The 25544-nt window shown below is 57.7% G+C and overlaps 1 protein-coding gene across 1 annotated transcript in view; it reads left to right on the top strand.

The window, feature by feature from the left end:
* The first annotated feature begins 19165 nt into the window (after nt 1–19165).
* Nucleotides 19166–25544, top strand: part of LOC128914170 (ATP-sensitive inward rectifier potassium channel 12) — a 33763-nt gene continuing 27384 nt past the window's right edge. Inside the window, exon 1 of the mRNA XM_054212828.1 lies at nt 19166–19872. The gene's annotated coding sequence lies outside the window, so the exon portion shown is untranslated. The remainder of the gene's footprint in view (nt 19873–25544) is intronic.

Here is a 25544-nt window from a genome sequence, read left to right as displayed (position 1 = left end):
ATGTCTCCCAGAGCTTTCCTCTGCTAAAGATCCCCCTCGGCCGGGGATGGCACGGGCAGTGCTGCGTTACCCAGACACGACCTGCAAAACCGCGGCTCAGAACCACTGGGGAAATGCAAGTTGTGGTTGTTGCCACCTGCAAAGGGACCGTGCTGCAGTGTCCCAGCACGGCACAGCCCCGAGCTCAGCTCCTGGTGCCTCCGCCCTGGCACGTACGGGCTCTCGGCGCAGGGCAGCATCCCCTCTCGCTGGCCGGCACCCGGCGTGGCCAGGCGGCAGCACGTTGGGTGGCTGAGACCCTTCTGCAATGGCAAGACCTGGCTTTTGGGTCCGATCCTGGCCTGGCAAAGCTCTGCTAATGCAGCTCCCCTGGGTCGGAGCCAGACAAGTCTGGGGGTGGAATTACACCTTTCTCCACAGAGGGAGATGATCGGAGACTTGGCTGTGCGCAGGCAAGAGCTCTCTTCTGCTCAGACGTTGCGGTGGGTCCCCAAGCCAAGCAGCAACGGGAGCTGCTTGCCCAGCAGAAGCTGCTGGGTGGGACTGGCTTGTGGAACGAACACAGCGCCCAGCCTCCCGAAAAGCACCGGGGAACGCAAATCCCTGCGTGCTGCAGGCATGAGATGGATGAACGTAGTGGGTTGTTGGTCGGCATCGAGAAATACGTGTATAAGCCATGGCAGGGTGGGTGGGCAGAGGAAAAAATATAGGGTCTTGTTTGAGACCCACAGCCATGAACAGCCTGCATCCGAGCTGTTCCCAGCCCCCCACGAGCATCTGCTGCTGCAGCCGAAAAACCCAGGCAGGTAGGGAAAAACCTCCACTGCGTTTAGTGGATTTTATAGAGAAACGGGGAAACTGAGGCACGGAGATGTGCTGAAAGTCATGCCAGGAGTTAATCTGAAGTGCTTGGCATCCCTTGGCTTACGTTACCTGCTTTCTTCTCCCTCCTTCTCCAGACCAAAAGTGGGGCAGGGACAAGGCGCTTCTTCGGGAAGAAAACTGATCACTTCATGTTCGTAACCTGGGTATGCGGCAAAAAGGTTCGCAAGATGGAAAGGGTCTGGGGAGGCTGGTTTCCAGGAGAGGCTCTTGGATGCTGAAGGACCCAGAAATGCCAAAAAATCCCATGGCTGTAGCAAATGTAGAGATCCAGCAGGTTCGAAGCCGCAGAGGTGGGTGCTTTTCCAAGGGGGTGGGGATTTGCGGGGGTGAAATCTCCCTGGCAGTTATACCATCCCTCTAAGAAACTGGGCGCCGGTCTGCAGGCAAGTGGGGCCCCAAAGCAGCTTTCACCCCCCTGATTAAGCAGGAGAAGAAAATAATAAAAGCCAAATATAATTAACGGGGCAGGGGGGGAAAAGAGATTTTTCAAAGTTTGGGTCCTCAGAAAGGATGTTTTATTCATAGCCCGGCAGGGAAGTGCTGGCGGTGCCATCAATTATGGGTGCTGCTGGTGAGCGCGGCTCGGCTTTATCGTCCTGACACCCGGCGCAGGGAATTGGGGTGTCGTGGGGAGCCTGCGGGGCCAAGACACCAGCTTGGGCTCACCCGCTGGCGCGAGCCCTTCTTCTCCACCCTGCAACCCTCCATGATGCTGGATGTCCTCGGCCGTCCGGCAGGTCCTGCCGCCCCGTGCCGTGCTCCGGGGAGAGAGGATGAGCATGGCCCTGCCAAAACAGCAGAGGCGGCGGCAGCGAGGGTGGACGCCCGCCAGCCGAGCAGCCGCAGCGGATCATCACCGCCCTCCCCGCCAGCAGACGCCAAGCGCATCTTGGCAGCCGGCGGTGAAGCAGCGCAAGTTCACGGCTTGGTCAGAGGCCCAAATGAAAAGGGATGATGATATATATATATATATAAAAAAAAAAAAGGGGGGCAAAAAAAAACACATTCGAAGCACACCTAACGCGCTTCGGCGGTGCCAGGACAAGGCAGCAAGGCTGGGGCTGGCCTCTGCCCAGCTCCTCCGTGTGCGGTGAGGGGGGTTACAACCGTCCCTGGGCTTGGTGCCCCCCGGGAGCAGCTCACAGCTCTGAATATTTCCTATTCTAGGAAATCCCCCCAGTAACTTTCCAGAGAGGTGATAAAATATCTGTCGTTAAGCAAAATAAAGCAGGTGCAAGAGCAACACAAGGGGGAAAAGGGACCCGGGAACGGTCCCTGTGGGAGGTGGCCGCAGCTTCCAGAGGTGGGAAGGAGTGGGACCAGCCCAAACGGGACCAGCCTGGAAGACAGGGCTGACCCCGCGGCAGGACAGTCCTGGGCCTGGGCAGCTCTGAGAAGGTGGCCTTCAAAACGCCGAAGCATCGCATTTATAATATTGCCACGAAAGAAACTTCTCAAAAAAATCTCTTTGAAAGATAAAAGTGGTGAAACAAGGGTGGGAAGCGGGACAAGGACCCGGGGACAGAAGAAGAGGGTGACGGGCGGCATCGTTAGCTGGGCTGCAGGGTTGCACCCCAGGGTGCCGGTGCAGACCCAGGCCAGGCACCCGGCTGCGGGCATCGCACGGAGAGCAGGGGCTTTTGTGTCTGCAGCGCCTGAAAAGGCAGGCGACAAAGCAGGAGACGCTTTCAAAGGGCAGGAGCATCCTCAGAGGAGCAAATGCTGGATTAATGAGGGAAACAACCTCTGGCTGCCTGGCAAGGAGGGAGCGGGAGGCGGCGGGTGGCCTGCGGTGCTGAGCAGTGTCCTGGGGACCCACGGGGCTCCCTGCAACTCAGGGAGCTGGACTTGGTGGCGGAGGCTGCTGGGACCAAGCGCTGCGTTAACCCATCTCTTTTAATCAAGGTAATGCTGACTTGCGCCCGGGCCCAGGCGATGTCACGGGCGAGGATTGATCGCCGAGCCGCGGTCCTGGCACACCAAAACCCGACTCCGGGGACAGCCTCGGCTCTGATGGCCCCGCTGATCCGCGCTTCCTAATGCGAACAGCAATTCATTTTTGGAGGAGGTGCAGCGAGCGAAGGGAAGCCAAAGGGGCTGCCTGAGCATCCTGGTCCCCGTTCCCAGCCCCAAACCCCTCCTGGTCCCGCTGCCCCATGGACAGGGCTCCACCGAACCCCAACCTCCCACGGAGGGACAGACTCCGCTGCCACACCTACCCCAGCAGCTGCGGTCACATTCAATGGAGATCTAAGAGCAAATATTGCGTCTAAAGAGTTTTATCTGGGGGATCCCATCCTGCACGCAAGGGGCTCAGAACCCCCAAAGCGCAGAGCTTCTGCCCTGGGGCAGCTTGGGCTGCATAATCAGGGAACCAGCATGAGGGGGATGCAATTAGCCTAATTGCTGTGAGTATTTGAGGGAAGATGGTGTACTCTGCCCAGCTGAGCCTAAGGAGAGGTGAGGCATCCTCCTCCCCAGCCTGCTGGGTTACCTATAGGAGGAAACGAGCAGAGTGAGTTGGGTGCTGGGGGAGGGTGGTTGCCTGGTGTGGGGATGAGTTGTGCCAGTGCTCAGCCTCTTGGCCGCCTCACCCGACTCCCGCGTGGCGGGGTCTCAGCGCAGCATCGTCGGGGGAGGCGGCGTGGGACAGTCTGTCACCGCAGCAGGGCTGGGCTGGCTCCCAGGCACGTCGGCTCCATCTGCTCCCGCAGAAGAGCCCTCCTGTTCAGCCTCCGCAGCCAGCCAAAGGTAACTCGTAACCCTTGCTCAGAGCTGGCTCTGTGCAAAGCCATATGCTCTATAAAAAGCCACGCTCCCTGGGAAGAATCCCCCCCCTGCTCTCTATTAAGGTTTTTTAGAGGCACCTGATGTTGAGCAAAATCTCCCCTGCAGTCTGGGGTGGATGCTCTTGGAAAGCAGATTTGGGAAGACAGGATTTGTGGGGAGGAAAGGGTTTGTCTGTGGGGGCAGGTGGGCAGGGACCTTGTTCTGTGCCGGGTTAATTAGTGGCAGCCCTGCTGTCTTGCTCTCAACGTGTCAGTCCCTGAAACTTTAATGCCTTTACACTGGTCCTTCAATTATTAAGTGTGGAGGCAATGGAGAAGCCGGGCTGGGAGAGGTGGCTCTGTGGCTGCCATGTGTGGGTGCCATCCCGTATCCCGGGCACGTGGGGGCCGCAGCGTGGCTCTGAGCATCCCAGGGCTGCTGTGTGCTCCATATAGCTCAGCCATTCCCTCTGCCCGCCCACCCCCAGCCACCTTTGCCTCCATCCTCGGTGCTTTGGGGAATCTCCCCTAGCATGTTCCTGCTCCGCAGGGACCACACAATGTCCCGGTATCTCTTACTCTCTGCCTGTGGTGTGTTTTCTGTGTTAAGTTTGCCAGAGGGAATTGATGTTCTCAAGGGGCTGATGGAGGAGATGTCTTGCGAACCCGCTGAATTGATGTCTGTGACTTGGTTGCCTGTAATTTAGGGGAGACCTGTGAGCTGTGTGGGTGTTTGCGGGGTTCTCTCCCTAAGCTATAAATGGTGTTGGATGGAGCTGGAGGGGAAGGAGCTCCCTGGGCAAAAAGCGAGTGTGCTCGGTGCTGAGGTGGGGCTTGTCTGCAGCTGCCATTGGAGCCTAATGGTGCTGGGGAAGAGCCTCCCTCTAGCTATAAAACAGCACCGTGTTTGCCAAAAAATGTAAAACTCTTGTGCTAACAGGGTAATTAATTAATTACAGCTCATTAGCAGAATTACAATCCCATTAGTACCTATGGATTGTGGGTGGGGGGGAAAAACTGATCCTCAGGGGATGCTTGCGAGGGCACTGCAGGCTGCTGTGCGCCGCTGGTGGCACTGGGGAAACCGGGGGTGCCTTGGGGCTGAGCTATGGGGATGGGGTCATGCTCGGCCAGCCCCTGCCGGGAACCCCCGAGTGATGGCGTTTTGCTTCCAGGGAGGTGTACACAGAAATTGCTCCTCTCTCCCCAAAACAGAAGCACCAGCACTGGTGTCTTCCCAGCAGCTCACACTGGATGTCAAAACTGTGCTCCATCCCACCGTGCTCTGCCTGTGTCCCCTTTTGGACACAACCCGTGAAACTCCAAAATTAGGTGGGGATGGATCAGGGGAAGGGGCTGAGCCCACGTGGGACAGGTCGTGGGGTCCCGGCATCCCGGCTCTCCGCTCTCTCTGGGAGCGAAGCCTCCCTCCTGCCCCGCTTCTCCCCTCGAAATCCCATTAGCGCTTCCTTTATTCTTCGCTTTGTCTTGCTGTCACTCACTGGTCGCTCATTTCTTTGATCCCTTTAATTTATTATTTTTATTTCAAAGTTGGTTTTGTTTTTTTTTTTAAAAAAGGCTCCATCGGCAAGGTGAGGTGAGCGTGGACCTTGCTGATTAAATATAGCGATGAGGCACGTTGATCAAAGCGTGCCAGTTTCTGGGTGTAGAGCTTGTCCTTGTGCGTTTGGGCCGTTTCCCTCCTCCTCCTCCTCCTCCTCCTTCTCCCCGCCGGGACATGGAAGAGTTCTAGGGCCTGCCACGAGTCCAGATAAATTGCTCCAGACCTTAAGCCCTGGCTGGAACAAACACCAAGTTTTCCCCCATTTCCGTTCCCTGAGCTTGATGCTCAGGATCTGGGCGTTTCTGTAACGCAGCAACACACCTCATGAATAAAGATTAAGTTGATTAAAAAGGAAAACCCAGAGCAAGGCGGAATAAAAGTGATTTGCAGAGATTAGATGCTCTGGCACATCAGGAGTTCCCTAAAGGGCTGAGCTAACATGTTCAAGCATAAGAGCTTTAAGCCCTCTTGCCTGTTTTGTAACTAATGGCTTTGGGTTGGGATGACTAACCCTCCCATTTCATAATTGTCCCCATGGGACGCCGGTGAGGTTTCGCACACAGGAGGACCTGCCTGGTCCAGAGGCCGGTATCCCCGGCCATAACCCACTTTGTGCAGTTACACGAACTGCTCTGCCAGCAAGATGCTCCCTTCGCAGCAGCCAGATATGGGGGAGATGGAGCAAAGGAGGGGTATGAGCCTTGTACCCCAGCAAGCACAGCCTCTTCCTTCCTCCTGCATCCTGTAGCCTGGGCATCCCTTGCTATCAGGCACCCAAATCATGACTGAGCCTAAAGAGAAAAATTAAAAAAAAAACAAGAGAGAGAGAGAAAATTTTCTTCTTATTTGCAAAAGCAAGGCTGATAACGAAGCACCTCCAAACCATGCCCCAGCAGACAGCGTTGTGTCCTGGGTCTCTTGTGCAGCCAAGGCAAACTGTCCGGCTCCTCTCGCCACGCATCGAGCCTCACGGGCTGCCAGCTTCGCAACCTGAGCTTTCCACCCACCGCACAAAAGCAAAGGTACATCCTGCCTCACAACTGAGAAAGAGAGGTGGGGGGGGGGAACAACCAAACCCCACCCAAACCCACACTTTTCTTTTTCCCAGGGCGTCTTCTTCCCTGGATTAGCACTGGCTGCCCCAGAGACCTGCCTGCTCGTTGCACGCATGGGACGAGCGCTCCAGCATATGCTGGCAAACGGGTGCCATGTAGTATTTAATGAAGCAGCAGGGAAAGGAATGTGCATACGTAATCTAGAGAATCCTTTGTCCGGGATTTACAGGGGTAGATATAAGGGCAGAATCCAGCCCGCTCCATTTTAATGACGCAACCTCTGTCTTCATCAGAATTTATTATTTGCTCTCGGGTCTGCAGCAACGTCTCTATTCTGGGCCAGGACCTTGTCTTGTTAACCCCTGTTTGAATGAGCAAGACCATTCCTGTACCCAAGAAATTAGAAAGTAATTGACCTTTTAATTCTGCCCTGAAAATGCAATGCTTTCTGTGCCTCATTTCCCACCCCCCCATTCTCTTTCCTCTCTAGAGGTGCTGTCACCGAGCTAATGCTGGCTGTGCCCAGCTGGGAAGCCAGCCCCCGGGTGACGTGTCCCTGTGCGGGACCTCTGTGTGCCCCGACACGTGTGGAAGCCCACCCCGAGGTGGGAACGCCTGGAGGGGGAACATCCTCAGCGCTGTCGGAAGGAGGCAGCTACAGAGCAGGATGGCAGAAAATTGAGCTAATTTTAAGATTTCCATGATAGATTTCCGAATTGGATTATGTGACACAGTTGCCGGTGGTGGCAGGGTCTGGAGTTGACGATTCAGGGTCCCTTTCCCTCCTGCCTGTCCCTGCGTGACCTGGGAGCCGTGACTCCTGCCGTAGTATTTTCCCTGCGCGAGCCAAATTCCATCATGGGTAATTACACTCCATCTCTTCAAATTCCTCGGGGAGCGTCGATGCAATTTGCTGGTCCTCTCACTGCCGAAGGAGTCTCGGGTTGCAGGGAGAGCTCCAGCCCGGAGGTGGCCACATTGCAGGCGTGCGAGCCCCGGTGAGCGCCTGAGCTTGCAGGAGCTCGCGCTGGTGGGGCTCGTTTGCCATCTGGTTGCTTATCAAAATAAAAATGACTGTTTTGCTCTAAGTTTCTGGGTGGTGATGGGAGAGGAGAGGCTCAACGGGTGTATTTGGGCTGGATGTGCTGCCCTGTGTAGGTCGGGATGGTTGCGCTCGGGCACCAGGGGATGCAGCCGGTGTTTCGGGAAGGTGGCAAAAGCTTTGAATCCGGCCAAAAATGAGCTGGTGAAGCAGCAATTCCCCCCTGCTCCGCTCGCTTCTCCCCGCAGTCACAACCATTCATCCTGAGCAGTTGTATCCAGCACCGTATTTTGGCAGGAATTACTAGCCCATCAATCCAGGCAGCTATTTCTTTTCCCCCCGCGGCTTCAGAAGGCAATAAGTCTGCAGCAATGCAAATATTGAAATGCTGCGCGTGGGGGATTAGTGACTTGGCAATTAAAATATTTGACCTACGTGGCGTTGAGTACCAGCAAGGTCAGATGGAGCCGTGCTTCTTCCCAAAACTTCTGTCCAAAGGAATTTTATATAATGTGGCTACTCCTGTTTGAACAGGCTGTTTGTTCCCTACTGAATGCGAAGGGCAAGGCTCGGGGTTGGGGGCTGTGTGAAGGCTGTACCCCCCCTCAGCTGTGATTTTTGGGGGGTGCTGGGAGTGGTTTCTGGAGGCAGGTAGGCGATCTCCTCTATAGCACAAACACTCCTGAATATTTACAGGACTCTTCCCGCAAACACGGCGGAGAACAAGCATCTCCTTTTGTTTCCGAGATTGTACGTGCTGAGAATCCTCGTCCAAACAAACGAGCGGGTTTTTCTTCCAGCAAACATCACAGATCTCTTTCTCTTTTTTTTTTTTTTCTTTTCCTTCTCCTTTTCACATGTTGTTCGCGCTGTTCTGCAAACAATGTTCTTTTTAAGCCCGGGCAGAAAACTCTATCTGTCTTCAGAGCATGATGTGACGGCAGAAACCAGCGATGTCCGCTTGGCAATGAGATTAAGCGGAAGTCATTTATAAAGGTCCTCTCATCCCAAAGCCAGGGGAGGGGGGAAGAAAAACAACCCCCCCACCCAGCACTGTTTGATCTGGATGGCCGGGCACACAGCTGGGGTTCCAGGGATAGCAGTCGGAGGGTTCATGGACACTCCCCAGCCCAAGATCTGGCACAAACCCTCCTTGGTTTTGAACGGCAGCGAGTGGCTGGAGGATGACTGTGAATTTGCTCCCTTGGACCATGGGCTGTTGGCTGTTTCCCCCAAAAACTGCTCGTGTAACTTGCAGCCCCTCAGTGGTTTTGGCGTGATAGGGGCTGAGGTTTGGGCTATAGCCGGGGTCCCGTATTGTGACAGGGTCCAGCGGCTCTGCCGGCGGTTCCTGCCTTTGGATGAGCATCTCCTCTGGTCCTACCTGCTCCGGGCAGGACTGCTGAAACACCAACCTGTGGCAGCCTGATGGGGAATGTGATTTCAGGGGCGATTTTTGGAGTCTCTACCTCCTGGAGCTGAGCTCCAGGGGCTGTTGGCATCTGCTAAATAAGCACGGGGGCGGCTGCAGCCCTCCGTGGGATGTGATCCTGGGGAAAGACTGTGCAAAACCCCTGTGGCTGGTCCTGGGGGTTGCTGCTGGCCCCAGCACCCCAAAATCCCAGCCCTCCTCCCCCCCGTCTGGTGAGCAGGAAGGTGCTCAAGGGTGCTGTCTTGGAGGAGGAGAAGCCCAGGCCATGATTCCTCCCCACCGACACTCAAACGGGAGCCTAGGAACCAAGCACAAGTCTGACTTGAGTGGAGATCCCCACCTCCTGATAAAAAAACCGACCCTGACATTTTACCTGTCCACAAGTGTCTGCCGAGAGACTCAAGTAACAGGTTTATCCAACAGGAACAATGTTGGATTTTGGCAGAGGAACCGTTTGGAAATGGAGACCAAGAGGCTTGCAGAAACCTCAGGCTCCGTCATCCAGGATGGAAGTCGAGTCACTCGCCCATCTTCTCCACGCTGCGGGGCTCCCCCATCCCTTCTGCTGCTTTCCGGTGGGATGATGCTCCCCAAAGAGGTGTGGGGCTGGGGTGAGAAATTCCTGATTGGCGCTATGGGCTCACCTTAGTGAAGGTCATCCCTGCTCTATTTGCAATTGCGCCGCCCGCTCAGGTCCTGCTGGGCTTTCCTCCCCTCCCTACGCTCCCTCCAGGTGGGTTTTGATAGAGTGTTTTTATCGAGTCGCGCCGGGCTTGGAGTCCAACGGCAAGCGTCTCTTGCAGAGCCATAAATGTCTTCAGGGCTACCAGCTTGTGAGCCAGCAGGGAGTGGGGAATTGCTGAATTTGGGTAAATTTGTCATTAGAGAGAAACACAGTTCTTCAGGTTCCCCCCCGAGTAATGCACGACTTGGGTAGGGGGCAGGGGAAGGAAACAATAAAACTCCCCAACAACATACGCACCGGCACGGCTCAAAAGAAAAAGCGTATTTTTTTTTCCTGTACCTGCTGACTGATTTTTTTTTTTTCTTTCTTTAGAAAAATGAACTTCTGGCTCAACCTATTCAATCTCACAAAGCATTTCAATTTTGACAGGAGTGCATATTCTGGAGGAACGTGGTTCCATCAGAGTCTCTCCAGCCGACTCTAATCCCGAATGCCTTGCTGCGACTAAACCTCATTTCTATGTTAAGTACTTTAGCTCGCCTGTAAGGGCCAGGTAAAATCTCAATCAGTCAAGTAGCCTCCCTGCAGCTGTCCTGTTAAACATCAGGGTTTTAAAAATTTTCTTTTTTTTTTTTTTTTTTAATCTTTAATGGAGCAGAGATGGAAGATCCGCTGGGGAGAGGCGCAGTTTGATCCCTGATAAACCAACCCTAAAATTTACACTGGGAAGCTCCCTTACATCAAGGGAGTTGAGGGGGCTTGGGGGTCCCGGTGCTTTGGGGCTGGGCTCTGGGAAGCCCTTTGACGCTTTGTCTTTTATTATCCAGCATCCAGAATGGAGGGAAAGGGAGGAAAAAGGCAAGAAATTTGAAAGAAACATCTTTGATGAGAAGCGCGGAGCGCCCGGCATGGCGGCTGTGGTCCTTAGGGAAGAATATATATACGTTTCTCCTCTCTCATGGGCATATATACCTGGTGACAGCCAAACCGCCAGCCCAGCGGGGCTGAATTTAAGGCACAGGCTGCTGTAGCAGAGGGAGGACATTCCTCTTCTCCCAGGGACCTGGGTCACACCTTCTCTGGGTGCTACACCTCATCTGCGTGATGCTCCTTGCTTCACACGCTTGCTGTCCCCGTGCAAGGTGCAATCCCTGCAGGGCAGGAGGGTGAGGTCCCCTCTGAAAATGAGGGATGTAGGAAGATCCCCAACAGCTCCATGTGGGAATTACCCCTCCCTGATCTTTGCAAGTCACCGCATCGGAGTATCCAGGAGCAGCAGGTACCACCCGATGTGATCCATCATGCAAAACCCACATCCCAGCTGGGATTCCCTGATTCACCCCCGAGGGATGAATACCCCAGGAAAAGGGAAAAAGAGCCTCTTCCCACCCCTTTACGAGCTCCCAGCCCTCGCCTTTGCTGGGGTGCTCTGCCCCTAGGGCTGAGCTGCGGCTTTGATCCGGCGTGTGGCGGCAGCTGCGTGTGCTCAGCACCGGCGCTGCAGAGGCTGGCGCCGATCCCAAACTCACGCAGCCTTTGGAAAAATACGTGTGATTGCACAAAATGGGGGAGGGAAACATCTGAGAAGATCATGGTGTTTCACCTCGGCTTTCGTAAATGTGAAGTTTTTGTTTCAAGAATAGTCAGAATACCCTGTTTGGAGAGTAATTTGTGTTGTGTTTTCTTTTTTTTTTTTTAAATGGGGCTTTGCCTTTTCTGGTCTGGAAAATGCCTTTTAACTGACTTAGGGGAGAGCTGTGATTTTACAAATCAGTGCAATAGCCTGGTGAGAAGCTTATTCATTTTGGATTGAGCAAACTGTTTTGATCCTCATGGAAAAGCCCTTTATAATGTTGCTTTCACTTAAAAAATAATAATTTGTTACCATCTGAACATACACTTTTCTTTTTCTCTCGCTTGATAAGCCAAAGAATAGCTCAACCCTTCATCTGCCCAGCTCTGGGCACCACTGAAGCCCTGTTTTCCAAGCTCCCACCCTCTGAATACCCATCACAGGCAGCTGATCCCCGTTATCTTCCTAAAATCCCGCGCTTTCTTTCAGACTGCCCTCTTGCCATCCTGGCTTCCCTGACCCAGCCCAGGTGCCTGGTGTGGGTCCTGCCCGTGGCTTTGAGCTGGGAATGAAAACTGGGGTTTTTTGCGCTTCTTTTGTACCGTTTCTTCCACTCTGTTTGCAAAGTTTGAGCACTTGCCTCTGGAGCCTGCGGCCGCCCGGCATCACCTAACGCTGCGTGCTTGGGGACAGGACTCGAGCAATTTGTTAAGATTTTATATTTATTGCGGTGCCCCGGCGTCCTGTTTGCCCTTTCCCAACCCCTGAGAGCTGCCTGCGGGTGGGCAGCGATGGGACGGAGAGGCTTTGCCAATAACAGGAGAGCACAAACATTTGCTGATGCTTTCCTTTCTGCCAGCTGCAGCGAAGGAGACCCAAATTCTCCATCCAACTCTTATTTTCTGCCCGGGGCTGGCGGTGGCACGGCCAGCTCAGCCTGGGGCGGCAGCACTGATGGAGAAGCTGCTGGTGCTGTTTCTGCAGGAAGGAGTTTAACCTTGTTCCTTGCCCAGGACCAGCCCGGCTGGTGCAAGCAACGCTCGGGCCGCTTTATTTAGCAGCGAGGGCTGGTGTGAAATGCCTCCTGTGAAAGACGGGGACGAGTTGTGGGTGGCTTCAGCGCTTAAGTGACCTGTCAAAGAGGAGCAGGGAGGTTGTGTCCTGTCTGCTCCCTTGGCCGCTTGCTGCCCGCGCCGCCGAGCATCCTCCTACTGATGTCTGAACCTGCCGTGCTCGTGTGTGATCTCGTTTGGCAGAAAGCTGATGTCCTATGGATGGGCAAGTCCCCCAAGCCTGGCACTGGCAGGTAAAGGCAATAGTAGCAATATTGGGGCTGAAGCCCACTTTTCCTTTTTTTTTTCTTACCCAAAACCCCTGTACAGACACGTGGGTAAATCCCCTGGTGATGTGAGCCCGGAGGGAGGATGTTGAAGGAGGAATTAGAATCTGCCAGCACAGCCCCTGCCTCGGTTTCCACCTCATTGAGCAGCCTGGAGGGAAAGCCAGCGCTGACAGTTTAAGTGCTATGGATGCTCACAGGTTGTCCTCTGCAGCCTGCTAATGCACCAGCCCTGGCTTTTACCCCCGGCTGTGTCTGTCCACGAGCTCTCTCCATCCTCCCAACCCCAGTGGACTCCAGGACGCTGCTCGGGATGAAGAGGAAGGACCTCTGTTGTGCCTCTGGTCATGCTGAGAAATTTGGGGGGGTGACCTGCAACAGAGGAGACTGGGATCTGAAACTTCAGAGAGCTGAGCGCCAGCAGAGATGTCCTGGCTCAGTGCTTAAGGTTGGGCCAGTTATAGTTGGGCTGGAAGGACTGGCCTTGCTGTGGAGGGGTGCTGGGCTCTCCAGGCTCCCTCCAGCTGTCTACCCAACTATCAAGTCCCGGAGGACAAATAATTTAGGGGCAGAAGTGATTTGTCATTTTGACCCCTTCTTCTGTCCTTTTTCTCTACTGGGGTTGGGTGGCTCTTCTCCATATACCAGTGTTTCTCCTGCAGCCTCCTCGAGCAAAGCTGTGGAGGTGGGTCACCAAGGGTCCTACAACTGTATAACTGGTCCATGCTGGGGAAAGCCCCTTCTGGCCTCTCGAGCCACCCCTTTTGCCTCTATCTAGGAGGACATCGCTGTAGGACAAGGCTGAACTGGATCCGACCCCTGGCCAGAGGTGCTTATGTAAGATATTTACCCCAAGACTGCCTTGGGAAGGAGCCAACGTGCTGATTAGGTGACGTCTGCTCAGGACGGGGTGGATTTTGCTTCGGAGCATCTGCTGCCTGGTCTGGTGGTCTCGTAGGCGCTGCCCTGAGGTCGTTTATGTAAGAAGCCGGCTGGGCTCTTTGGCTGCAGCGAGCCCTCTGGGTTATCCGAGGTGCCTGTCTGACCCCCGGGATGCCCAGCCCGCCCGGGCTCTCCTACGAGCATCCACCAGTCAGCTGGTTGCTGCTGCCCTTTCCTCCTCCCTGTCCTAAAATAATCCACCCTGTGGCTGAGGGAGAGGGGAGCTGAGCACCGGTGGTGGAGTGAGGAGAGCAGAAAGGGGATCGGTGGTTTCTCCTGGGTGCCATGAGCACCGTGGGCAGCCCAGGGGAGCTGCCCTCCACCGTTCCTTTTGGAGCATCCCATGGTAAAAAGCCAAAGCCGCGCTCGTCCCAGCTGGCCCAGGACATGGAGCTAGCACCAGGTTTACGCACAAGGTCTAGGAAATCCCATCTGCTGCCCCAAATCCTCCCCCCCAAACACCGCAGGTCACAACAGCGTCAGATAAGCTTCTTGTCTCCTGCTTTGTCCTATATTTTCCAGGCGGGATCCCAGTGTGACATAGTCTCTGTCCTGATCTTGGGGTGGTGGCACGCTGAGGGGACACGGTTTTCCCAAACGGGCTCATTTTCTGCTCTTCAGCCGCAGGTAAGGAGCAGGCTCCCACCTCTGACCACGGTGCAATGCCCCGGACAAGGTCTCCTCAAGCGTTTGTCCCACAGACACGGCCTCGGCCTCTCTGCAAGCAGTCAGGCAGGGTCAGCGCCTTAGGAGTCCTAAAAAACAGTATCGTGACCATGTGGAAAATGTACACGCCATAACTGGAGTGGTGTAGGGTCATGTTTTACGGAGGGTATGATTGCTTGGACTGGAGTTGCTCATAAGGGAGCAAGGATGAGCCTCCCCAAGGTGAGCAGCGTGCGCTTGGAGGAGAGAAGTGGAGGAAGACTCAGAGGGGGTTGCTGGGGAGTGGTATCCCCTGGGGACCCTGCAGAAACAAGCTCTTAATGGGTGAAATTAAGCTGACTAGAAAGGGAAAGTTTCCTGAGATGTGTTAGAGTCTCCCAAGGGAGACACAGTGCAATCCCAGCACCTTGGTCCCCACGGTAAACACAGGAATGCAAAGGGTGGGAGCGAACCTCGGCACGGGAGCTGTGTCCCCGCCACGGGGCAGCGCTTGAGTTTGCAGCGAGCCTGAACCCATGGCATGGCACGGGGCCGGCCCGCTTAGGGACACCGGCGCTGGGATGCGACGGCTGATGCTGGCAGTGTCCGTGCCGTGGCTGGGGCTGGAATCCAGCTGGAAGCTGGACGTAGCGATCCTTTATTAGCAAAATCTGCAGAGTTTCACTGGCTACAAGTGGCATCTCATTTGGTTGGCTGGCAGAAGTACAAATGTCTATTTTCCCTGTGATAGCCATTTTGGGAGAGAAATGGCTCATCTGCTCCGTGGCTTTTCGTGGGACAGGCTGCTGCTCCTGGTTCTTCATGGTTCCTCAGGCCCAGCCCTGCCTTTGCTTTTCTCTCCCAGGCGAGTGGGTGCAAAGATGCTGAGCCCGGGGAGCTGGACCTGCTGGGCACGGTGCCGCTCGCACCCAGCCTATGGAGAGCCGCTCCGCACCCCTGCATGGCCGTGGCTGATTCTTGCCCCCCTTGGCACTTTCTGGTCCCCAGGACCTTGTGCGTGGTCTCATAAAACCACCGCAAGCGCTGACCTCGGCCGCCGTGCTCCTCCTGCCGGCAGTCCGGCTCCTTCCCTGCCCTCCCTCCCTCCTGGCCGCACTGAAGCACAGCCAGGAACCAGAGGTGCGCTCTCCTTTTTCCAGATAAATCTATGGCAGTGCCACAGTTCATCACTCCTCATGCCCTGAGTTCAGCTTCCCTGAGCTATTTCAGTTGTGCTCCCTGCTAATCAGCTGCTGGCGTAGCCCTCGAGATGCTCTGGACATGGAGACCAGGTCTGAGCATCCATCTCTCCATCATCCAAATGTTCCTTGATGCCCTCAGCCGCTCTCCCTAGGCTGAGATCCCCCTGATAACCCCCCCATCCCTATCACACAAGTATCTTTTCTTCTGCGCTGGGCCAGCACCCCTCTTTTCTCCCTTTCTGGGTGACCGTGCGGCCTCGATGATCACTCCGGGGGTGAGAGCGATGCCCACAAACCCACGCCGTCCTCCCATCCGTCCGCCGCATCCCCTGGCCCGTTGTCTTCCCGAAACCCGCCGGGACTTGGCCCTCCGCATCGCCGTGCCGGCCAACAGCGCGGCCTGGCAGAGCCGGCATCCCACGCTGATGGCGATGCCAGCGCCCGGAGCAGATGGCGGCAGCCGTCCGGTCCCTTCCCCATGGCCCATTTTTCGACCGGGAGTGCGATGGCCTCGGTGCGCGGGTGGGCAGCGAGGCGGGAGCCAGCTCGGACGGAGAGTCAGGGGCAAGGCGCGTTAATGGCACAGATAATGGCTATTTTTAACTTTGATAGATGAGAGCTTATTTCCTGACTCAGCCTGTGCGGTGCAGCGGCACGCGTGTCTCCCACTGCCCGCGCCCAGCGATGGGGATGGGGGGACGCGGCTGGTTTGGGTCATCAGGTGGTGACCTGGAGCCCAAAGACGGCCTTTCTAGCAGCAGAAGTGGGAAGGGAGTGGGGTGCTGGGAGAGCCAGACTGGCACCCCACGAGGGATGTCCTGCAGCCCCATGGAGGCCTGGCATGGCTTGTGTTTGGGGTGTCTCAGCTGGGCTCTGGGGTGGACGCTGCATCCGTCAGCCTCGGGTCTTTCTCAGCTTGTCCTTCGCAGTCCCTGTTATTGTCCTGTCGTCTCCTGTGGGGCTTCACGCCTGTTTTCCCCAGCGCCCCGTCTCCCTCCTGCTGCAAAACCCCTTGAAGTGAGCCAGGGAGACTCCCATGGGAGCAAACCCCTGCCTTGGAGTGGGGGATTTCTGAACAACCCTGCACCTTTTGGGGCTCAGCAAAGCCAGGCTGCTCGAAATCCCACCCTCTCCAGCCGTTGGGCTTTGGGAGAGGCTGTAGGATGGTGGGCCATGGCCCCAGAGCCAGGTTGCTCACCACGGGATGGGGACCTGGATCGTGGCGCTCGGTCCGAGTGGGAGGACGGGTGACTTAGCACGTTTCCCCATCCCCGCTCCCCCCTCGCCTCCCCCTCGGCCTCTTCCTCCAGGAGCCCTGACACTAATGCAGCGCAAGCGCGGGATTTATGGGCGGCAGCCCTCCAATTGGGCCATCAGTCTTGATTAAATTAGCCCTAATGGCTCTGTGCTGACTTGCTCGCGGCCCCGCGCAGCCGCGGCTGCCGGCGTCGGGAAGGGGCCTGCTGGAGATCCCGCCGGGTGCACCCCTCGCTTCGACCTCTCGCCCTCCTTCCCTCGCTTCCATGGCTCCTAAGAGAACGGCCAAAGCTGGCCTGGCTGCAGGCTCCTGACCCGAGCTATTCCCCATCTGAGAGCCCACCGGGGCCACGGGGGGCCACCATACTCCTGCCCCCCGAGATGGGCACGCTGGGGGCCATGGGATTCCTCGTGGCTCTCCCCAGCCCCAGGGCAGCATTGCCCAGAGCCCGTGGCAAAAACACAGGGAGCCAGTGGGTTGGGTGAATCCCGGGGCTTGCCGGGATGGAAATCTCAGGCTATTTCTTTGCATTTCCCGTAGCAAACCAGGGAGGGAGGGCTAAGCCACCAGCACGGCAGGGTGATGGGAACACTGGCCTCACCAGTTCTGCCTGCCCAGCTCCCTTCTGCCATCCCAGCCGGCCCCGAGAGCTGCAGCCCCCCAGGGTGGCCATGTCTCCCCTTGCGTACAAGCCCCAAACATCTCCCACTTGCAGCTTTGCTGGAGCAACACCCGGCTCGTGCAGCTCGGGATTGCCGCTGGCAGCCCCGGCGGAGCATCGTGCTGGGGAGCGTCAGCCGAGAGGGGACCGGGGCTGGGGACCCCGCTGCCACTCTCCTCCTCCTCCTCCTCCTCCCCAGGTGGTGCCTCCCTGGCCGGCCCTGGCCCCCGGCCAGCCACCCGCCCTAGCCCTGCAGCCAATTTCCGGGCTGCCCGGCCCGTTAATTATATTTATTGCTGGAGGGAGTGGAGGGAGGCGGGGGGCCAGCACGGGGAGCCTGGGGCTGGCACCGCCGGCTGGGCACCGGGGCCGGGGGGGGGATTCGGAAAGCTTTCCACGAGCGATGAACAGGTTGGGTGGCAGGAGAGGAGGGAGCCAGGGCGCGAGGGGCTGCCTGACAGGCAGAAGGGAGGGGTGTTTTGGGGTCAGGACACTGATGGTCGCCCCTCAGTTCTCTGGGTGGCCGTGCTCATGGCCACCGTGCCCAGCGTAGGGGCTGGTGTCCCCTCCTGTCTTCAAAACCCTAATCCCCGCTGTTAGCCGAGCATCCATGGGGGTTTAGGAGTATCGCTGCCAGAACAAGGCCCTGCGGCGCTTTCCATCCCTGGATTTCAAAGTGTTGGTTAAAATGCCGTATTTGTGGGGTTGGCGCGATGGGGTGAGATGGGGCAAGTCAGCGTGGAGAGGGGAGGGGAGGCAGCGCCGCAACCATCACCCTGAGATGCTCCGGGGCTCGGGGGTGTTTGGGGGTGGGGAGGGGAAGCACGATGCTCCATCACTGTGCCGGGGAGAGGATGGGAACCGGGGACGAGGAGAGTCACCGCTCTGGGACGCTGCCGAAGGGAAGAGAAAGGGATCGGTGGTCCCAAACCCATGGTAGGAGACGAATAAGAGTGAAGAGAAGGCTGGGAAGGGGTGGGAGGCGACGTAAAAAGGAGATGGGGCAGGTGGGGAGGCAACTTCTTCACGTGCTTGGGGAAATTATGTTTTTTCTATGACCTGCCGGCTGTGTGACAGCCAAGCCGAGCGGTGTCGGGCATCGCTGTCGAGGCTGGAGGTCTCCCGGCTGTGATTTGTTTTGAGCGAAGGTGGCGAAACCCCAGAAAGGAGCAGGCAGCCGCCCTGGGATCTCACGGGCGACGGAGCGTGGAGGAAGTCTAGCAAAAATTACAGCTGGTGGCTGGTTTGCATCTCCCTCTGGCTGGGAGCCAGCCGGGATTGTGAGCCCACTGCAGCATCCCTCTGCCGCCCGCTCCCCTCCGCCGGGGGGGGGAAAGGATGCTGGAGCAGGGTTTCGCTTTGACCCGCTCCAAAAAGGCCTTGCTGTTATAAGGACAGGGTGACCTGGAGACACCCAAAGCCTCCCAAACGGCTCAAAATAATGCTCACCACCGAGAAATAAACTCGGACTGCAATCCATCTTAAAAAAAAACCAAAACAAAAAGTAAAAAAAATCCCCGCCCGCAATAAAAAGAAGTGTCTTCGATTCCCAGCCCTCCCTCTGCCCCCGGCTCCTCTCCGCACACGCAGACCCTGCCCCTTAAACCAGCCGAAAGTGGAGCGAAGCCTCCGGGGACGTGGTACCCGCCATCGATTTTTCATGGAAGGCGCCCAGAAAGGACGGTGATGGACTGCGGGGCCGCAACCCCCCGACCGCAGCAGCCGGCACGGGGGAGCTGAGATGGATCCGTCGGGAAAGGGTTGTTGCTTCGCCGCCGTTGTGGCTGTCGGAGCCGGGGCCGGGCTAGAAAAACAAGCGGAAGCCATCAAGGTAGAGGAGAGGAAGCGAGGAAGAAGAAGGAGAAGAAGGGCCGAAGGACTCGGGCGAAGCAGCCATTAGGAAAGTGCTGATGCAGAGGTTCACTTGTGTCTACGGGCAGAGTTGGGAGTAGTTGCTGTTCACGGACAAAGGCGGTAGGAGGGAGTGGAGCTTTGTAGAAGCCGGAGCCTGTCTCACTGGGTGTCTGTGTTTCATTCCCTGTCAAAAGGCTGGGAGCTGGTTGGGGGGGCGGGGGGGGGGGGGTGTGAGGGGGGGGAGGAAAAGCAGGGAAGCGGCGAGCTGCAGCGCTCGCTCAGGATCAGATAGCAAGAAAACCAATAGCAGAGAGAAAAAAAAAAAAAAAAAAAAAAAAAAAAGAAAGAAAACCAACCCACACCAACCAACCAACCCACCCACCCTCCACGCTGAGGCTGAAACAGGCAGGTCCCTGCCAACTCCACAGCACGCAGCGAGCGGGGAAGAAGTCCACCCTCCCCGGGCAGGAGCGGAGTTGAGCCCGAAGGATATTTGATGACACTTTGGCGACGATGGGTCCCCCAGCATCTTCCAGAGCCCATTTGAGGCTGAAGGCTCTGAAAGCGCAGAGGGAGTTTGAAGCTAAATTCACCTGAGTCTGGATCTCTTGGTCGCTGGGATTTATCTGCTTTTTTGGTTTTTTTTTTCTCTCCAGGGGGTGGCAGGGGGAAACCGAACCAAGAAAAAAAAAGTGGTGGTTTGGTTTTTTTTTAAATCTCCCTCTTTTTTTTTTTTTTTTAATTTTTTTCTTTTTCCTTTTGGAAGAAGAGATATATATATATATATATTTCCCCCCCCCCCCCCCCCCGCCGTGGCTGGAATGGAGGGGTTGGGTCTGTGCCTAAGAAGCAGCAGCCGAACGTCGGTCCTGGGAGAAACCCGAGTGGATGTGGGGTCCCCCGCCAGCTAACTCTCCAGGACCCGCAGCCCCACGGCCCGGGGTGGGGGGGCTGGATGCAGTGAGAGGTAAGTGAAGGCTCCGGCGTCTGCCTGCCAGAGAGCCAGCGCGACAGCTCCTCCGCTCCTCCGGCTCCGTCTTAATCCCAAGTCAGAGGCAAAAACAGCAGTCTCATAGTGAGTCAATCGCTTCCACCTATTGCAGCCCTAATGGAGAAATAAGATGGGGAAGTTTCGCCGCGGCAGCCTCCCGGGTGAAGTTGCCCACCCACCCCCACCCCCCACCTCCTCGCTCCCGTGCCCAAAATGCCAGGTTGCGGGGCTGGGGAGGGGGGGGTGGTTTGGATTTTGCGAAGCTGACAGCCGTCACCCTGCCAGTGCCATGGGCCCCCCTCCCTCCCCGGCCAGCGGCGAGGGTTCGCCGCTGTGTTTTGGGGAGCGCCGGTGCCTCCCGCTCGCCTCCGCTCGCTTCTGCTCGCTTCTCCCCCCCCCACCCAGCCCCGGCTCCCCGGGCCCGCTCGCTTTCTCGGCCAAAAACTTTTGCGCACCGGCTCATTTTGGAAATGCCCGTGGCGGGGTTATGCCCCGATCCGTGTGCGCACATGCGGAGATGCACGCGCGTGTGCGATGCGCGCTCGGCCCGACCTTCCGATTCCCCCACGGTGGGGCACGGCCGGGCTGAGCCCCGCGATTTGGGGAGGGGTAAGGGGTGCTTCGAAGGCAAACTGCAAAGCACGGTGCAGCCGGGGGGGGGAGGGGGGGGCGATAAAAAAGATAAAAAATAAGCAAAGCAAGCCGACGACAGCAGCGGCAGCAGCATAATTGCATCACTGTAATAGTATCGGCGCTGAGCGCGAGCCAGGCTAGTAAAATTTGTCCAGAAAATGAGCTGTACTAAAGTGCCTCCAGTTAGCAGCACCTGCACGCCTTCGCTGGGTGCTCGAGGCTATTTGTATTTTTAGAAGTCTCTCTTAATTATAGAGCAAAGAGTGTTAGAGGGGAAAATGGTGTGTATTTAGCAGCATTCGTTCCCGCATCGTTTTGCAGCGCATACGAGCGCAAAATCCCCAAATAGGGGGTTTTTCTCCCCTTTCCACTTGTGATTTTGAACCACCTGTTTTGCGGTGGTGTCGGCAAATGAAGGCTGGGTTGGGTTTTGTTTTTTTTTTTTTTTTTTTTGTTCTTAGAAAGCGTGGTGCTGACTTTGCTTCCGTGCGAAAAGGATGGGGAGCGATCCCCTTTTTGCCTTCCCACGGCCCCCTCTGCACCCCAAATCGAGCTCAATCTCATAAAGGGCTGTGACACCCCCCTGCTCCCAGCGCGGGGGTGACACCGTGGGGACAGGGGACTCGCGTGCCAGTGCCGGGTCTCCCGCCGGCACCAAAGAGCCGGGGGATGTTTTACAGCTCGCTGCGAAAAGAGAAACAAACCCTGCCACAACTCGTTCTGCTTCTATAAAGCTCTTTCCCCTTGTCCCCTTCTCCGCAAAACTTTCCGGGGCCTTTTGTTCTGAACAGCAGGTGAAATTCCCTTTGTGTGAGCACAAAGCAATGAAGCCACCAGAAAATAATGAAAACAAGACTTAAAAAAAAATATATATAAAATTAATAATAAAAAAAATAATCCTCGCCTGCTCCTTTCAGGCCTGGAATAACAGCGAGCATTCCCGTCCGTGCTGGATAGGCTTAATAAAACACCGGCTTTGCTGGGGAAGGCACCTTAAAGGCCACTTTATTTCTTGCCTCTGATCTACGACACGCTTTGAAATCCTGTATTGCTTCTGCTGCTCTTTACCTGAAAGAGTTGCTTTACCTACGAAGCCAAGGTGGATTTTTTTCTGAGCCCTGAAATGACCCCGGGGGATACGATGGGACCAGGCGGGGTGGGATGGCGGTGTCCCCCCGCCGGCTGCACAGCACGGTGCCACGGTGCTCTGCGATGCTCCAGCCACGGCTCGCCGTGGATTTTCCCCCCTCTCCCCGCCGGCTGGCCGAGGCTGCAGGGCTGGCTTTGCCGGCAGCGCGATGGGAACCGTTCCCTGCTGCGGATAAACTTTGGAGGAGCTGTTGGGGAAACGGCACAGTGAGCTCAAACCCGGCATTTTCTCCCTAATCGGCGTCAGGTTTTAGGGTGTAGATGTGCTCGGAGCAATGCGGGAGCCTCACCCAACCTCCGTGTTGGGAGGAAAAGAGGACGGGTTGGCAGCTTTGAGGACGGCGTCTCTAGAAAGGGCGGGAGCGCCGTCCTTAAGAGGGGTTTCTGGGGGGACGAGTCCGTCCCTGTCTCCCGTCGCGTGGCACGTGGAGCAGGTGCCTTATGTAAGCAGCGATGGCGGCCCCGTGCCCCGGCCACGCTGTGCCATCCCGCGCCGCCGCGGCCTCGGCCACCTGCCTCAGACCCCGTTTTGGGGGTCCCCTCTGCGTGCAGGTGCTGCTGTATCACCCTGGGGGTGGCATAACCCCCACACTGGCCAGGGGGGCAAACGGGTCCAAGCGCAGGGGTTTGTCCATGGTTTCTGCAGAGTTCACGGTTACATCTTTCCCAGTGGGGGTCCCCAGCCCTGGGGTGGTGGCACCAGGGCTCAAGCCCCTTTCTAGGCTCTTCTGCGCCCCTTGGCAAAGCTCCAGCCCGGCTTGCGTTCGACAGCGCAGGGCAAGGGCTGGCTCTCCTGGATGAGAGGGGAGAAACCAGCCCCGCTTGCACCCGTTCTTCGTGCTGCCGACTCGCTGCAGGAGCTGGGAATTGTCCCCTGAGCGTGGGGACGCCGGCTGGCGAAGGACCTGTGTCCCTCCCTGTCCCACTGTCCCAGATCATGAGCCTGTCCCTCTATCTCTCCTGCACCTGGTCTGCCTGAAATGGAGGGAAGGAGAATAAAAATGAGCATCAAGGGGCTCAGGGAGCCCCTGCGCCCCAGGGAGCGCAGTATGGTGGGCGTCTCGTCGCCCCGGCCCCACACCAGCTTTGGAGTTGGGGTGGGAGGCAGAAAGGTGGGAGTGGGGGGGGCAGGTGGCTTGGGGGGGTCCCAGTGCTGCGCCCACATCTCGGGTGACTGCAGGCCTGTCACCTCACTGGGACATGCCCCCTCTTTCACCATTCCTGGCTTGTTCTTAGCTTGTTCCCTTGTTCTAGATCAGTCCTTTGGTCCCAGCTTGATCTTTCGGTCCCCAGCTCGATCCCTGGTTCCCAGCTTGATCCCTGGTTCCCAGCTCGATCCCTGGTTCCCGGCTTGATCCCTGGTTCCCAGCTCGATGCCGGCTCCCAGCTCACTCCCTTGTTCCCAGCTTGCAGCGAGGCAGGACTGCCAGTGGGCGATGGTTTTTTACAAAGCTCTTTCAGATTCCCCCGTTGGACTTTTGAAGCATCTGGTATCACTATCTCAGCATCATTATGAATTAATTAACATTAATTCCCTGTTCTGGTATCTCCTATTGCCAGGAGCCTTAGCCTGGGCTTTTTCCACCCCTCCCTCACCCCCACACGGAAATGGCCGGATCCCGACTCCACCTGGCAGAAAGCCAGAGAGAAGCCACGTGGTTGGGGGGCCATCGGCTCCCCATCCTTGTCCCCATCCTGCACGGTGACAGGGGATGCTGCCAGCCCCCTGCCAAGTCCGTTAGCCAGGGCAGGGCTTGGTCCTGGGGGAGCCCCGGTGCTCCCAGTGCTGCCTGCCCGCTTGCCGTGCCACCGGCACAGGGCATGGATGCTTCGTGGATGGGTGACATTGCTGTGCCATCCCTCACCTCCACTTCCCCCCAGGGCTGCGGGGCAGGTGATGCTGGGACTGTCCCGTGGGGGACGGATCTCCCTTTTAGCTCTGGGAAGCACCAATCCTGGCTCCCCAGCCTGTTCTGGAGGCACCAGGGATGCTCTCAGGGCTGCTGACCCATGGATGCTGATATCAGGGATGCTGTTCCCAGGAATGCTGATCCCAGGGAGGCCGACCATAGGGATGCTGTTCCAGGGATGCTAATGCCAAGGATGCTGTCCCCGGGGATGCTGACCCTCTAGAGATGTGGGGACAGGGACATAGACATAGCAGGTGGATGCGGGCTGGGAAAGAGGCCAGGATCCGCTGCCCCAGCTGCATTCATCCCGCTCCGTGAGTCACCCCGAGGGAGACACTGCCCCGGAGTCACCACCTGGCCAGGCGGCTCCATCCCTGCGCTCTCCCTGGCACGGGTCAGCCCCGGTGGGGTCCTGGCCGAGGGCTGCAGAAGGACTCCGTGGGATGTGGGTGCAGCACCCGCCATCTCCCAGCCCCGCCCCACCCCGTCGCCTGCCCCACTCCCTGCCCCACAGCAACACAACCCTCCTGCCGTCTGTCCCCCCGCTGCTGCCCTCTGCCACCACCCTGTGCCCCGTGGCAGGGCCGCTGCAACCCCCAGGGCCACCCCAAGCCCCCTCGCACCCCGTTCAGCGTGGGCTGAGTCAGTGGGGGTTCCCCCCCCACCCTCTGTGAGCCCCGGGGCCGAGGCGGGGTGGGGGTGACAGTCCCCGGGTGGGCTGGGGGACAACCCCGGTGTCCTACATCCCCGGAGCCCGGCTCGGGCTTACGTAACGGCCGTGCTGCAGTCTGCTCTGCTCAGCCGCCAGTGCCACCGGCAGAGCTGCAGCGCGGAGCCCATCTCCCTGGATATTTGCATTTTGGGGAGAAGGGGGAGGGAGGGGGACACTTGAGGGGTAGGCGAGACCCAGGGGGTGGCCAGGGCCTGGAGGGGGTGGTTGGTAGAGCTGTCTGGGTACGAGAGCTGGGGCGTCTGTCCCCAGCCCCATCTGTCTGGTGACCTTGGGAGCCGAATTCCCCCCTGGGTGGCAGCACCCTGTGGAAGGAGGATCTGGGGAGGGGGAGAGCAGAGCAAGCCCTGCCCGGATTCTAAGTGAGGGGTCAGGTTAGAGACCCTGCTGGCATCCCCTGCCAGCCACGCTCCCATCTCTACCCTCCTCGGAGAGCACTGCGCAGATGGGGAAACTGAGGCAGGAGGTTGTGACTCCCCATGGGGAGCAGGTACCAGGGTCCCTCTGGATGCGGGGCGGGGGGGAGATGGTACATTACCAGCCCCTTGGATACCCTGAGATGGAGGTGCCCCCATCCAGGCTGAGCTCTGCCCCTGCAGCTGGTGTCCCCACTTGTGTCTGGCATGTGGGCGCAGGGACGTGCTGGCACTCGGTGCGGTGAGCTGCAGCTCTGGAGCTTGCTGTACATGCCGTGACCCGGTGACGTGGGGCAGGGGGGGGACAGCAGGCTGGCCGCAGCACCCTTCCTGTCCCCAGCCTGAGTCCCCAGGGGGGTGTAGGGTGCCGGAACAGGGAGCTTGCGGGAGAGAGCTCGCTGCCGGGTTGTGCCGAGGCTGTGGTCTGGTGGGGGGCCAGTGTGTCACCGTGCCTGATGCTGCCGAATGCCGGGGTGTGCCTGGGAGCTGCTCCGGTGCCAGCACCCACTGGGAGCCCAAGGGCTGTGGGTGGGCTCGGGGTGCTGGTAGCAGCCCCGGGGCTCGGGGTGGTACTCGCTGAGCGACCCCCTCCAGCCAAAATGTCATGGCAGCTCTGCTCCGGCATGGCTGCGCTCCAGCAGGGCTCAGCGGAGGCAGGAGGAGGGATTGTGCCTGGAGGCAGGGCCCTGGCTGTATCCCAGTTGTCACCCAATGCTGCGGGGACCCGGTGAGTCTCTGTCCCACCCCAAGGCTGCGGGGTCACCTGGTGCCATGGGGAGCAGGGCTGTGCCTCCATGGTGGCCTGTGGCC

Source organism: Rissa tridactyla, chromosome 8 (genome assembly GCF_028500815.1).
Source record: "Rissa tridactyla isolate bRisTri1 chromosome 8, bRisTri1.patW.cur.20221130, whole genome shotgun sequence".
In the NCBI taxonomy this organism is placed as follows: domain Eukaryota; kingdom Metazoa; phylum Chordata; class Aves; order Charadriiformes; family Laridae; genus Rissa; species Rissa tridactyla.
The sequence above is the reverse complement of the archived record's forward strand: the minus strand, read 5'-3'. Positions and strand labels throughout refer to the sequence as shown.